Raw genomic sequence first — 11,466 nt, forward strand, 5'->3', positions numbered from 1 at the left:
CAGGGGTGTAATGTTCATTGGATTAGTCGAGAAGCCAATGAAGTATCTCATTATTTACTCTTGAAATCGTCTTTTCTCAGATTTTATCTCTGTCCCGTCTATCTGTTTTAACTAGCACGTATATTGATTAATAACTCTTAAGATTCTATTGCGAATAACTCCAACAATCAATAAATTTTAGGATTCTATTGGAGGATAAATCTAGCAGCACAATGCACGTGACAGTTAAATAAAGACGAGACAGAGACAAAATTTAAAACAGATAATTTGAAGCGATTTATTTAGGCCAATTGTGCGCAAAATGCGATTGAAAATACAGAATGGTTTAATGAAGTACTAATGCCCTAGCATCTATTCCCAGACTGAAGTTGGCTTAGATTACGGTTAATTAATGATCATACAACATGTGAAAATATGCCAATTGTAATATTTATTCCCCTTCCTATTTTAGGATCCTTCCTAGGGATATATGATCAATTAGTGACATGTCCTAATTGTCCAGTTGTGCGTGGAAATCTTTAACGCATCTTGTTGCATTATCTTTTTCGAGTGCATGTAAAGAAAAAGAGAGAGAGGGGACAAAAATTAATTAAAAGATTTCGGCCCATTTACTTGATAGATTAGTATCAAGCTCAGAAGATTTTATGGCCAACAACTAAGAGAATATTCGAGTCAGCAAAATAAGGGACAAAATTCAGAGAATATTCTTGTGAAATGAAATGGTAAGATTTTTTTAAAAACTATATGTTTCTATGCTTTAAATTAACAAACCCAAGTTGCCTCAGCATACAACAATATAAGATGGATTCGATTCGACATCTAATCTAGTTCTTGCAGCTTATATTCTCGAAATGATTAGCTTGTCCATTAACATTAACCATTATCCTTCATTTGCATGGGATCATGCAGCAGGCGAGTTTACATAAACATGGATTGGAATATACTAAAATCGTGGAAAGTGCTACGTTTTTTCCTCTCCTTATCGGATAAGGGAGAGTACTTTACTTGGAATATTTGTTGTAGTTTATTCATCTTCTCCCTTGCTCTCTGCCAATAAAACTGTACGGGTTTAAAGTGGAGTTAGGCAGAGCCAAGTTTCTGCATTCGCACCACACTAGCCAGCGTATTAGAAACAAATCATGTCAAAAAGATTCAAAGGATGGCATTTAAATATTTGTTAGAATTGGTTGAGTTCAATTCTTTGGACAATGTTGTCCACTTTCACCAAAAGAGTAGTTCACCTCGATCGCCAAGAAATTAACGAATTATATTGAAAAAGTGTGCTTGTTTGCATTTTGCTAAGAAGCTACCCAACCTTTTTCCACTTTCTTTGTCATGGGGTCTCGCCAAACTACCTAATTCCACGTCTCCCTCCTCTACCTCTCAAGCTCATATATATAACTACCATGTTATCAAGCAAGAATAATTTTGTAGGCTTATTGATATATTTTTAGGGTAAATTATGCTTTTACACCCCCTTGGTTCAACATTCGTTCGCATAACCTTCTTGCGGCTTTATAAATTCTATGGAATCCTCTCACGGATTTGAGTTAAAAGTGTCCAAGTGATGGAATTTGTTTTCGGAGCTTACTAAAGTATAAAAAATATCTCTATGTCAGGTCGAAAATATTTATCAATCACGTAAGGGTTATACATAGATTTTGAAAACTATAAAAGGTTACGTAGCCAGAACAAAAAACTAAACAATAGGGAATTATAATGTCATGCATGACACATTTATATATCTAATTGGCCAATTCAATCATTTTAGTTTCTAAACGAAGGAAATCTCGCCATTTCAGTTAGTTCTATTATAGAGGACGACATCCGCTTTGGCAGTTTAGTCTAAATTATGAGGAAGTTCAGAGTTGTGTATAGTTTTTGAATCTAGAGACTAGAGGAGGGTTATGTGAGAAAGTTATACGCCGAGAGGATAGAGTATAATTCATCCATACTTTTAACGAAATTGTCTAATCATTTTACATGTTATGTCTCAGCAATTTCCAAGGACATAGAGGTGATGGTTGAATTGATCATATGCTTTATACTCGCAATGTCCACATTCTGATTTTACCATGATATCGAGTGTTGATGAAACATTGAACAACAATTGCTTCCTGTAACATCGAACTGTGTCGCTGTTGTATATACGACAGACAACTTTTCATTATGTGTCGTACAATTTTTTCATGGTTGGTGCAACATTTACATGGCAATTCAACCTGAAGTCCTCTAGAGGACACATGATACATGATTCAAAGAAGCTTCTGCCCGACTTGAGGTTGTGGTTCAACATTATTTGACATATATTAATGCATTCTAGCAAATCCATTAGCTCCCGATGGCCACCATCAAATTGATGGCAAAGGGTTTTCATTAAAAAAACAAGAAAAGCAGTATCAAAAAAGTCTTGGCAAATCTCAGCGGTGGCAACTTGCAACCGCATATGCATCCTAGCAATTAATTAAGTAATGCAGTTGAAAATTCCACTACCACATACGTTTTTCTTTACAGTGCTTATACTGTTTTCTTTGGTGATTTCCTAATATACAAACGGATCTTTGGGGCAACTCATAAACGTTGGATAAGAGCTAGGGACAGCTAAACAACAAAGCTTCCTTGTAATCCATGTATTAATAATATTATATACGAGTTTAGGTTTTCTTGCCAAAGGATAAGAACAACACATGTAGAATCTAATGCCATTTTTTCTAATTACAGTTGTCCAGGTTTTTCTTGACTTGCTAACATGCTTATACAAACAGAAAATAATGAAGTTTATGACTAGGTTTACTCCATTTGATCCTGTTCACAAAGTTTGATCAAGTACTTACAAACATAGGGGGGGGGGGGGGAAAGCCCATTTTCTCTAAACAATTTATGGATAATAATTAGTTTCTTTCTTTTTTTTTTGGGTGATTTACTTCTAACACGAATCCCAATGACTGGATGTGTTGATTTGCTCCTTTTGTTAATGGAAATAAAAATGTATACATCATCTGGGCCATGCATTGAAAAGAGAGAGCTTTTAGTGTTCATACTGATGTTAAAGTTTGTGGTACATATCACACAAGCCAATTCTTTTCCATCTTTACATAATTAGGAAAGTCCCAAGTGAAATCTGAATGCTGGCTAAGCTGGCAAGGAAACCCAGGTACAGGATTATGTCTGGTTTGAGCTGCATTATGTATACATACTTTTCCAGAGAGTGTGATGCAGATTTAGGGCCAGACATGCTTGAATTCTCTACTAACTACTGGAAATTGTTTTCCAATACTTTGTCACATTTGCCTGTATCTAGAGTTCTTGGCATGGCAAGGCAATTGGGCTAATAAGGCAAGCATTTTGCACCAATTTCCTTTTTTTTTTTTCTTTCTTTCTGAAAACAACCATAGAATTGATATCACATGCAATAGACACTATTGACTACGATACAAAAGAAATTACAGTACAGGAGCATTTCAATCGAAATAATTCCTGTTTCATAACTCATGCCAATTGCAATAAGCAAAGTGGCTCGAGAGTGCATCTACTGAGTAGAATGTATAAGAATTATTCCGAGCCAAACCTGGTATTTGATTGCTTAAGGTACAAGTAAATTATATGAACACATCCCTGGTGAATCCCTGAACCACTAACAAGAAATGCAAGCTTGTGTAACTTCGTCATCTATATTTCCCAAAACCAATTACGTGGAATCTGACGATGTACTTGAAAAAATCATGTCCCATCCCTTCCAGTAGACAACTAGATTAATGGGAAGTTAAACTTATTTTCCAGCTACATTAAAAGAAAGAGTCATCATTATTAACCAGACTGCTTAATTATGGAAGATATACTGTGAGATAAGTTACAGTATTAAGACTATCCAAAACAATGACAGATGAAGACCAGTTTTACCAAAAAGAAAAGCCAAAAAGGATTAAAAGTTTACACTCGTACAGTTAAACTTTGAGTTTTTGTTTTCTATGGTACTACAGTATTCTATCTTAATCAGACCTTAATTAGCTGAATCAAAAAGCAAGGAAAATGATAGGTGTTGACATTTCATGGGAATGGTGGCATTAATTTTCGAATGTAATGTTGTATTCATAGCGCAAATTCGGGGTGTAGCCATGGGATTCGAGGCGATGACGGGAGGAGGGTAGGAGAGATGGTCCGCATAGTAAACGCAGTAGATGACGACCTTGTTACGTACGGAGGGGGACTGGATTTAACGGCTTCGCAATTCTACACCAAGCATCATTTTTTGAAGCAACAAATTAGTAAAATTTTCCATCTTCCATTCCTTTCATCCGATACAATGATTACAAGGTTCCACGATATTGCCATAATCACACAATTTCAGTGCCACGACAAAATTTTCTTGTACCATTTTCACATATCAACTTTAATCATGGTTGAAAGACTAACCAAACTAATCAGATCTTGGAATTGATTTCGATTTGTTAAGAATTCTTTCAAATTTGATTAGCCAACTAATCAAATCAAATTTGAATAATATTTCATACTCGGTAACTTTTCAAACTCGGTTTGAGCTTGGTTCGATCAGTATAAATTTACAATTGATAGGCAAAAAAATTGAACTATTCGAGATCGATCGAGTTTGACCCGAAAAAAGCACATTTGATCGGTTCGATAAATAAACAAATTGATCTTTAACACAATTTCAAATTCATTAAAGTGATCGAGTAAATTTGAACACTAGAGTATTCAATTCGATTAGATTTATTTGCACCTCTAACTTTAATCCAAAATACAAAATAAAGTTAAATGTAAGGGATAATTTTAGAAACCTCTCTTGAAATTTCTGACAATTTCACCTAGTACCTTTGAGATTTTATTATTACACTAACCTCTCTTGGCCTTAAAAAATGATCATATTAACCTTAACATATTAATAAAAAAATGGTCAGGGAATAATGTACTGATTTGGGATGTGAAAATATGGAAGATTTAGAATAGTAGAAATAAGGGTTGAAAGTGACTTTGTGAAATTTTTGAAAGCGGTTTCAAAATTATTCCTAACCGTAAAGATAACTTTTTTTAATAATTGATGCCAAATTTACTATAGTAGTATCAAAGTTTTAGTTGTGACGATATCATTTGCGATCAAAACACACATTGATATCAATCATAAGACATGATGGCAAAATGAAATTGATGAAATTGACTCCTAGAGAGACCCCTTCCAATTTTCAACCAAGTGGGGTAGCCAAATTGGTAACAATTGAGGAAGCGTGGGCGTGCACCATCTTGCCTCCCAATTGCTTAGCCCGTCAACTCAACCCAACACCCAATCCTGGCATGACCCCATCTCTCCTCTCTTGTCCCAATTCCTCACTTTCTTCCTTCGATCTCCTTGCTTTCGTAATAAGACTGGCCACTTTGTCACCTTGTTAGTCCTATTTCAGGTAATTTTAAAAGTGAAATATTAGGTCCATACAGGGTAAAAAGTCACGATTTTTGCAGAAAACAGCAGGGCTTTCTCTCAGCTGTAGTAAAGTTGGAATTCTTGAAAATCATTGCAGATTAGAAAGATGTGAGGATACAGGATCGTATTCAGAAATTGCTGATTGGAAAATACGTTATTAGAGACTGTGGTTTGCAGTTGCCTGCATAATTTATACCCCTAACCCGTAGCGTAGACAAAGAGATGATACAATAACATATCTATGTATCAAAAAAATTCCAAAACGTCTCTGGTCAGTTAGACACAGCTTTTCTTTTCTTTTACGTCCAAAGGAAGAAAAAATGGAGATCGAAGAGAAACTGGTTGAAGTCAATATGCAGATCAATAGGATGCATATATATAAACAACTAAAAAAAATGTATGAGTAGTTTAAGTACTACTGTAAATGTTGAATGATAAAAAAATTCTACTAGTATTCACTATAGACAATTGCTTGTTTCGTACGTCACTGCTTCTAGTATTGGAATTTATGATACCTCCGGTTACTTTATCAAAGGTCTTTGTTTTTTCAAGTCTTTTTAATCAATTAAGCTTCTATCATGGACTTGGAAGTTCTTGGTACCATCACCTGTACCATTTATGCCTTTTTCTCTCCACTTTCTTCCCCACTCAAACAACCCAACTTTTTTTCTTCTTCATTCCTGGCTCACCTGAGGTCATCAGAGCTTGATTGGCTCGTTTAGGATAAGCTTCATCATCTTTTTGAACAGTAGTGTATTTTCCGTCTATTTTCCTCTCTTCTTCTCACTTTGACAATCAAGGGGCCGTATTAAATTCCCTCCTATTGCTAAAATATTCTTGTCTTCAATTGCAAAATCAACTTTCTTTTTACTACCTTTATCTGATTATTATTATTTTCGTCTTGTACTTTGTCTTCTTGGAATAATGGCGGGTGGTGCGTTTAGAAGAATAATTCGGACAAGCACGCATGTTAATTTAATTGTGCTTACGTCTGATCATTGAGGCCTTAATCCACTACGAACACGGATAATCTACTAATTTAATTGCGTTTTAAGGTAAGAGATTTCTTTTTTTTTTTTGTTCCCGAGTCTTTCTTTCTTCATTCTTTAACTTTGTATAGGCAATGCATTTTATTTCTATTTTTGATTGACAACTTCACAAGTAATTACACTTGTTAGGCATTTTTTTTGTCTCATTCTTGGTAAGTAAAAAAATGACACAAACAAATGTAAACAAGGCACTTTATTACCGATCTCCACCTAGTGGTAAATAATCAAAGTGTTCTTTAATTACCAAACGTAAATCTACACTTGTCTAGTCCGTAGCTTAGTTAAAGCCCTTCTTACAATAATTAGGTTAATTGATGATGATAATAAAAAAATATATCATCAAGCTAGCCCACATTCTTGTTATAAAATTGTTAATGTCATCGATCTTAAGGCTTATAATTAAGTTCCTTGATCGATCAGTTCAACTAATCTGTGATTTCCTGGCTAGCTGCCATGGTGAGTGTGCCATGTGTAGCATTAGCATCCATATGTTTTCATTTGTGACTCGATCGATAGTTTTCTGGTCGAATGATTGGTCTCTCCTGTATATATATATATATATATATTGTACGTACTACCTAGTACCAGACACTTTAGATTTTACCAAACTGTGAACTTGTTGATGCGCCACGGCCATTGAAGCTCATATAATCATTCTATCTAAGCCAATAATGGGAGGACAGAGATGTTGTAGTATTAATATCTTTAATTAGTAGTTGATACATACCTCCAAACAGGTTCAAGCGATGGTTTCAACAATTAAGTGGTCAGATTGTCATACATCTGATCTTTCTACATCATTGGAGTAATGTCATTAATCAAGCCAGGGTTAATTAGTTGGAGTTTAACACGTACGTCTAATATGAGCTATTCGTCTCGTACATATACTTAAATTCTTCAAGAAATGATTGAAGGTTCTCGATCGGGTTCTCTCAGCCACATGCCCATGTCCCTAATGGAACTTTTTAATGGTTCCGAATATATAAGTGTAAATATACTTGTACGTATACATTTTAGGCACACATGGAGCTGGCATTAAGTGAGTGCTCTATACTTATCGTCACCTTTGAACCTAACACGAAAATGTGCTTGTCAACTTCAAAGCTTTTTTGTGCCTCCATTAGTAACTTCATGGCCTTGCAGCATACCTCATGAATCACTAGCACAAATCTCAAGTATTTTGAAACAAAATTTTTTTTTTTGGTAAAGAGGGATTTGTCCAAACGAGTCATAAGAGTACGTAGACTAAATTCTACTAGTCTTACAAGAAGACATTAATTTGTTGGGAGACTTATAATTCAACATGGGAGATATCATTTGTTCTTGTTGTTTCAAGTCAAAGACTTCCATAAATTTGATCGATGGAATTCTGACCGGTGTCTAATTAATGGGGTGTTATACGATAAAGATTGTCTTTTAATTTTCTCCCCATATTTTCCCCCTTTTGGGTTGTTGCTAATGAGGGTTGTGAGATGGGTAATCATCACTGAGGTATATGGCTAGATAATTTTGAGAAAGTGACTCCTCCATTATGGAGAGAGTCAGTCACCTTCCCTTTGGTTGGAATTTTCTGTTCTTATTTTGAAAATGCGAGTAACTTTGGTGTGCCATTTACTATACAGTACTTTTCCGTTCCACTTTAATAGGTTTACTTTTCTTTTTCATCCATATCAAATTATAGTTCATTTTTCAACTGAAGAATATAACTAATTTGTACCTCTATAAAATATAGTTATTTAATGTATTCTATTATTAGTGACTATAACCTACCTTATTCATTAATTGCTTGGATTAATGACTTCAATGTAGCAACCTTTTATAGTATTATTGTTGTTATTAACATAAATGTATATCGATTAGTTATACTTCTAATATTAATATAAGGGTATTTTAGGAAAATAGTATGTTAGATTTATACTTCCAACAGAGTTATCTAATTTTTCTTAAACTGTGTGAAAAAAAATCAAAACTATCAAAGTGGGATGGAGGAAATAATTTCTTTAACCCGATACTAATCTTTCTTCTTCTTCTTTTTCATTGAAAAATATGATACTAATCACTATGTGTATTAATTTAGTAAAACGCAAGTAATTTAGAAAATTTACGTATAAAGAGAACAAAGAAAAAAACAAGGAGTAAAGGGAAGAAATAATACTCTAGTGAGAATGAGAATTTAACTAGCATTTTAATCTTTAAATCTGTACTTTAGTCTCTTTGCTCCTAGACCACCACAATATAATTTACCATTGCTCCACTTCCATGGTGTAGCTAGAAAACTTCCATATAACCACATGTGGTGCTTTATGACGCCAAGGGGGAAAAATTGTTTAAAAAATTCACTCATTAAATAGGGCCCAAGAGCTATTTTATTTTTAAAATTTGCAGAAGTGAATAATTTAAATCAAAAACTTTTTGTAGAAAGGTGAAATTAGTGTTAGTTTTATTATAGAAATGGGAAAATGTGTTTTAGCCAGTTTGTTTATCTAGAAAAGGAAAGGAGATAATAGTGACCTTAAAAATTACTTCACACTTTGTGCGTATTTGTGTTTCTTTCAGTGTTAGTTCTGCTATAGAAATGAAAAAAAAAAACGTGTTTTAAATAGTTCAGTTATCCAGAAAAAAAAAAGAGAAACTAATGACCTTAAAAATTACTTTATGCTTTGTGTGCATTTGTGTTTCTTTTTGAGTGAATGCAATGAAATTTGGTAGCTTTATTAGGTGAGGTTAGTAGACATTAGACAACCTCCAATAGTCAATACGCGGACATATGCCTCGACATTTAGGGATGCATACGAGTCTAATCAAACCGAACATTTTAATGTTCAAACTTGTTTGATTATTTTAACAAATTTAAAATTTTGTTCAATTTTAATTTGTTTAATTGTTAAATCGAGTTTGAACAAATTTTTTTATTAAATTTGAAAGTTATCGAATGCAAAAAACTATCTAAACTAGACTTGATAGCGAACCAAGTTCGAACAAACTCTTATCAAGTTAAATTCAGTTCATGTATTAAATAGTTTAATTCATTTTTCAACCGTCCGACATACTTTAGGATTTCATCATCTACGAACCAACCAAAGAAATGAGGTAGATGGTTAACAAGAAACTACCCACTAAAGCCAAAAATGCAGGTGTAAGTCTTGAGTGGCAATGATTGCCCTTTTGATTGCAAATTTGCAACTGCAGACGCTTCTGGTGAACCTGGCCTACTGGCTGGATATCTCCCATCCACTAGAAGAAATGTATGGAGAAACCTTCACTCGTGTCCTTGAGCACCGAAGGAAGAAAGAAGAGGCCAAAAACAAGTCACAGCACAGGCATAAAATATCTAAGAAACTTTTTCATGAGATATATTGTGGACATAATTACGAGAGCTTTGGTTCTGTAAAGAGAAGGGGAGGAGAACCATAGAAGCAAAAAATGAGGAAATGGTGAAGACGCAATAAGAAAACCCTATAACAAGAGATTACTTTTGTTACACGGCTATTAATTTGATCCTCAAATCATTGATGCTTCGCCACAATTTACTTACAACACTTGCATTCGTAAGCTTTTGTAACAACTCGTAAAGCCACTCTAAAAGTAAAAAAATTCTAAGATTGAAAGAGACAGACTACTTTTCGAATAAAATTTATATCATTTTTTCTTTATGAAAAATCAAGTCTATTTCGAATCAAGCATGTATCATTGGCATTCTTGTGCCGAATCAAGCTTTCAAATATCATATCATCTTCTTTTTCTTGGTTTTAAATTACGATTAGCCCTCATCACGTTTTAATGGTAACTATCATCGGGAGGCACTTGTCTATTTCTAGATTTATAGAGGACAATATAATAGTAGCATCTTTTTAGGGACTGAAAACCCTTTTTTTTTTTTTTAAAAAAAAAAATAGCCTTCTACTTCTCTTAAAAGGTCAAGTAAATATAAGTGTCCTTATGGCAACACTATGGAGTGCAAACTATAGATATTATATTGAAGCATTATTTTAAAGAACCCCACTGCTTTTATCAAGAAAAGTTTACAAAATTTCGGAAATAATTATTTAAGCAGACTCTTTGGTGGGTAGACTGAAAAGGAACTGATCCTGTTATATGTTTAGATTAATATCTCTAGCGTAACGACCACTTAAGACATCACTACTTTGAATTGCTTACTATGGAATGAATGCAGTCTCCCTTTTTTTTTTTTTTTTTTTTTTCTCTTTGTAAAATTGTTAGTCTTAAAAAAATCATGATATTTTTGGTAAAATTCATTAAAATATGGGGCAACTTGGTGCATGAAATGCCACTTCTCACCACATTTGCGTAGCATAAATTAAATTGCATGGGCTAAGAGATGGGTTCATTGCTTGGTTTTGGATTTTAAAATCTCATTAGGCATCACTCCCATAACAGGACAGGCGGGTGGAGGAGGTGGTTTAATTCACAACGATCAAGGTCTCTCTGGGTTTTAAGGTTTTATATAGTGAATATGAATATGGGGTATGCCTCTAGCTAGTCTCGTTGCATGGGATCTAGGATTTTAGATGTTGAATCTGACTCCAAACTTAGCATCAATCTTGATCATGTTCATTTTAGTCTCATTTGCAGGATAAGAGAGTTGCTAAGCCGATAATGCGCAGGGTTGAAAAATGAACTAAATTACTCGATACTCGAATAGAATTTGAATTAATAAGAGGCTGTTCAAACTTAATTCACCATCTAATCAAATCAAATGTAAACAGCGTGTTATGTTTGATAACATTCAAATTCAATAAGAAAAAAAACTTGCTCAAATTCAATTCGATAAATAAACAAATCAAAGTTAAAAAAAAATCAAATTTATTAAAATAATCGAACGAACTTAAACGCTAAAGCTCAATTCTCTGTGGCACTATAGCTTCCCAAATCAGCTCAATGAAAAGCCTTGAATTGGTTTTGGACATTTTTCGTAAAAACGTACTGCTACAAAGAGCTTTGGGCTGAGGTTTCTCATGAGAG

Source organism: Coffea arabica, chromosome 11e (genome assembly GCF_036785885.1).
Source record: "Coffea arabica cultivar ET-39 chromosome 11e, Coffea Arabica ET-39 HiFi, whole genome shotgun sequence".
Taxonomy (NCBI): domain Eukaryota; kingdom Viridiplantae; phylum Streptophyta; class Magnoliopsida; order Gentianales; family Rubiaceae; genus Coffea; species Coffea arabica.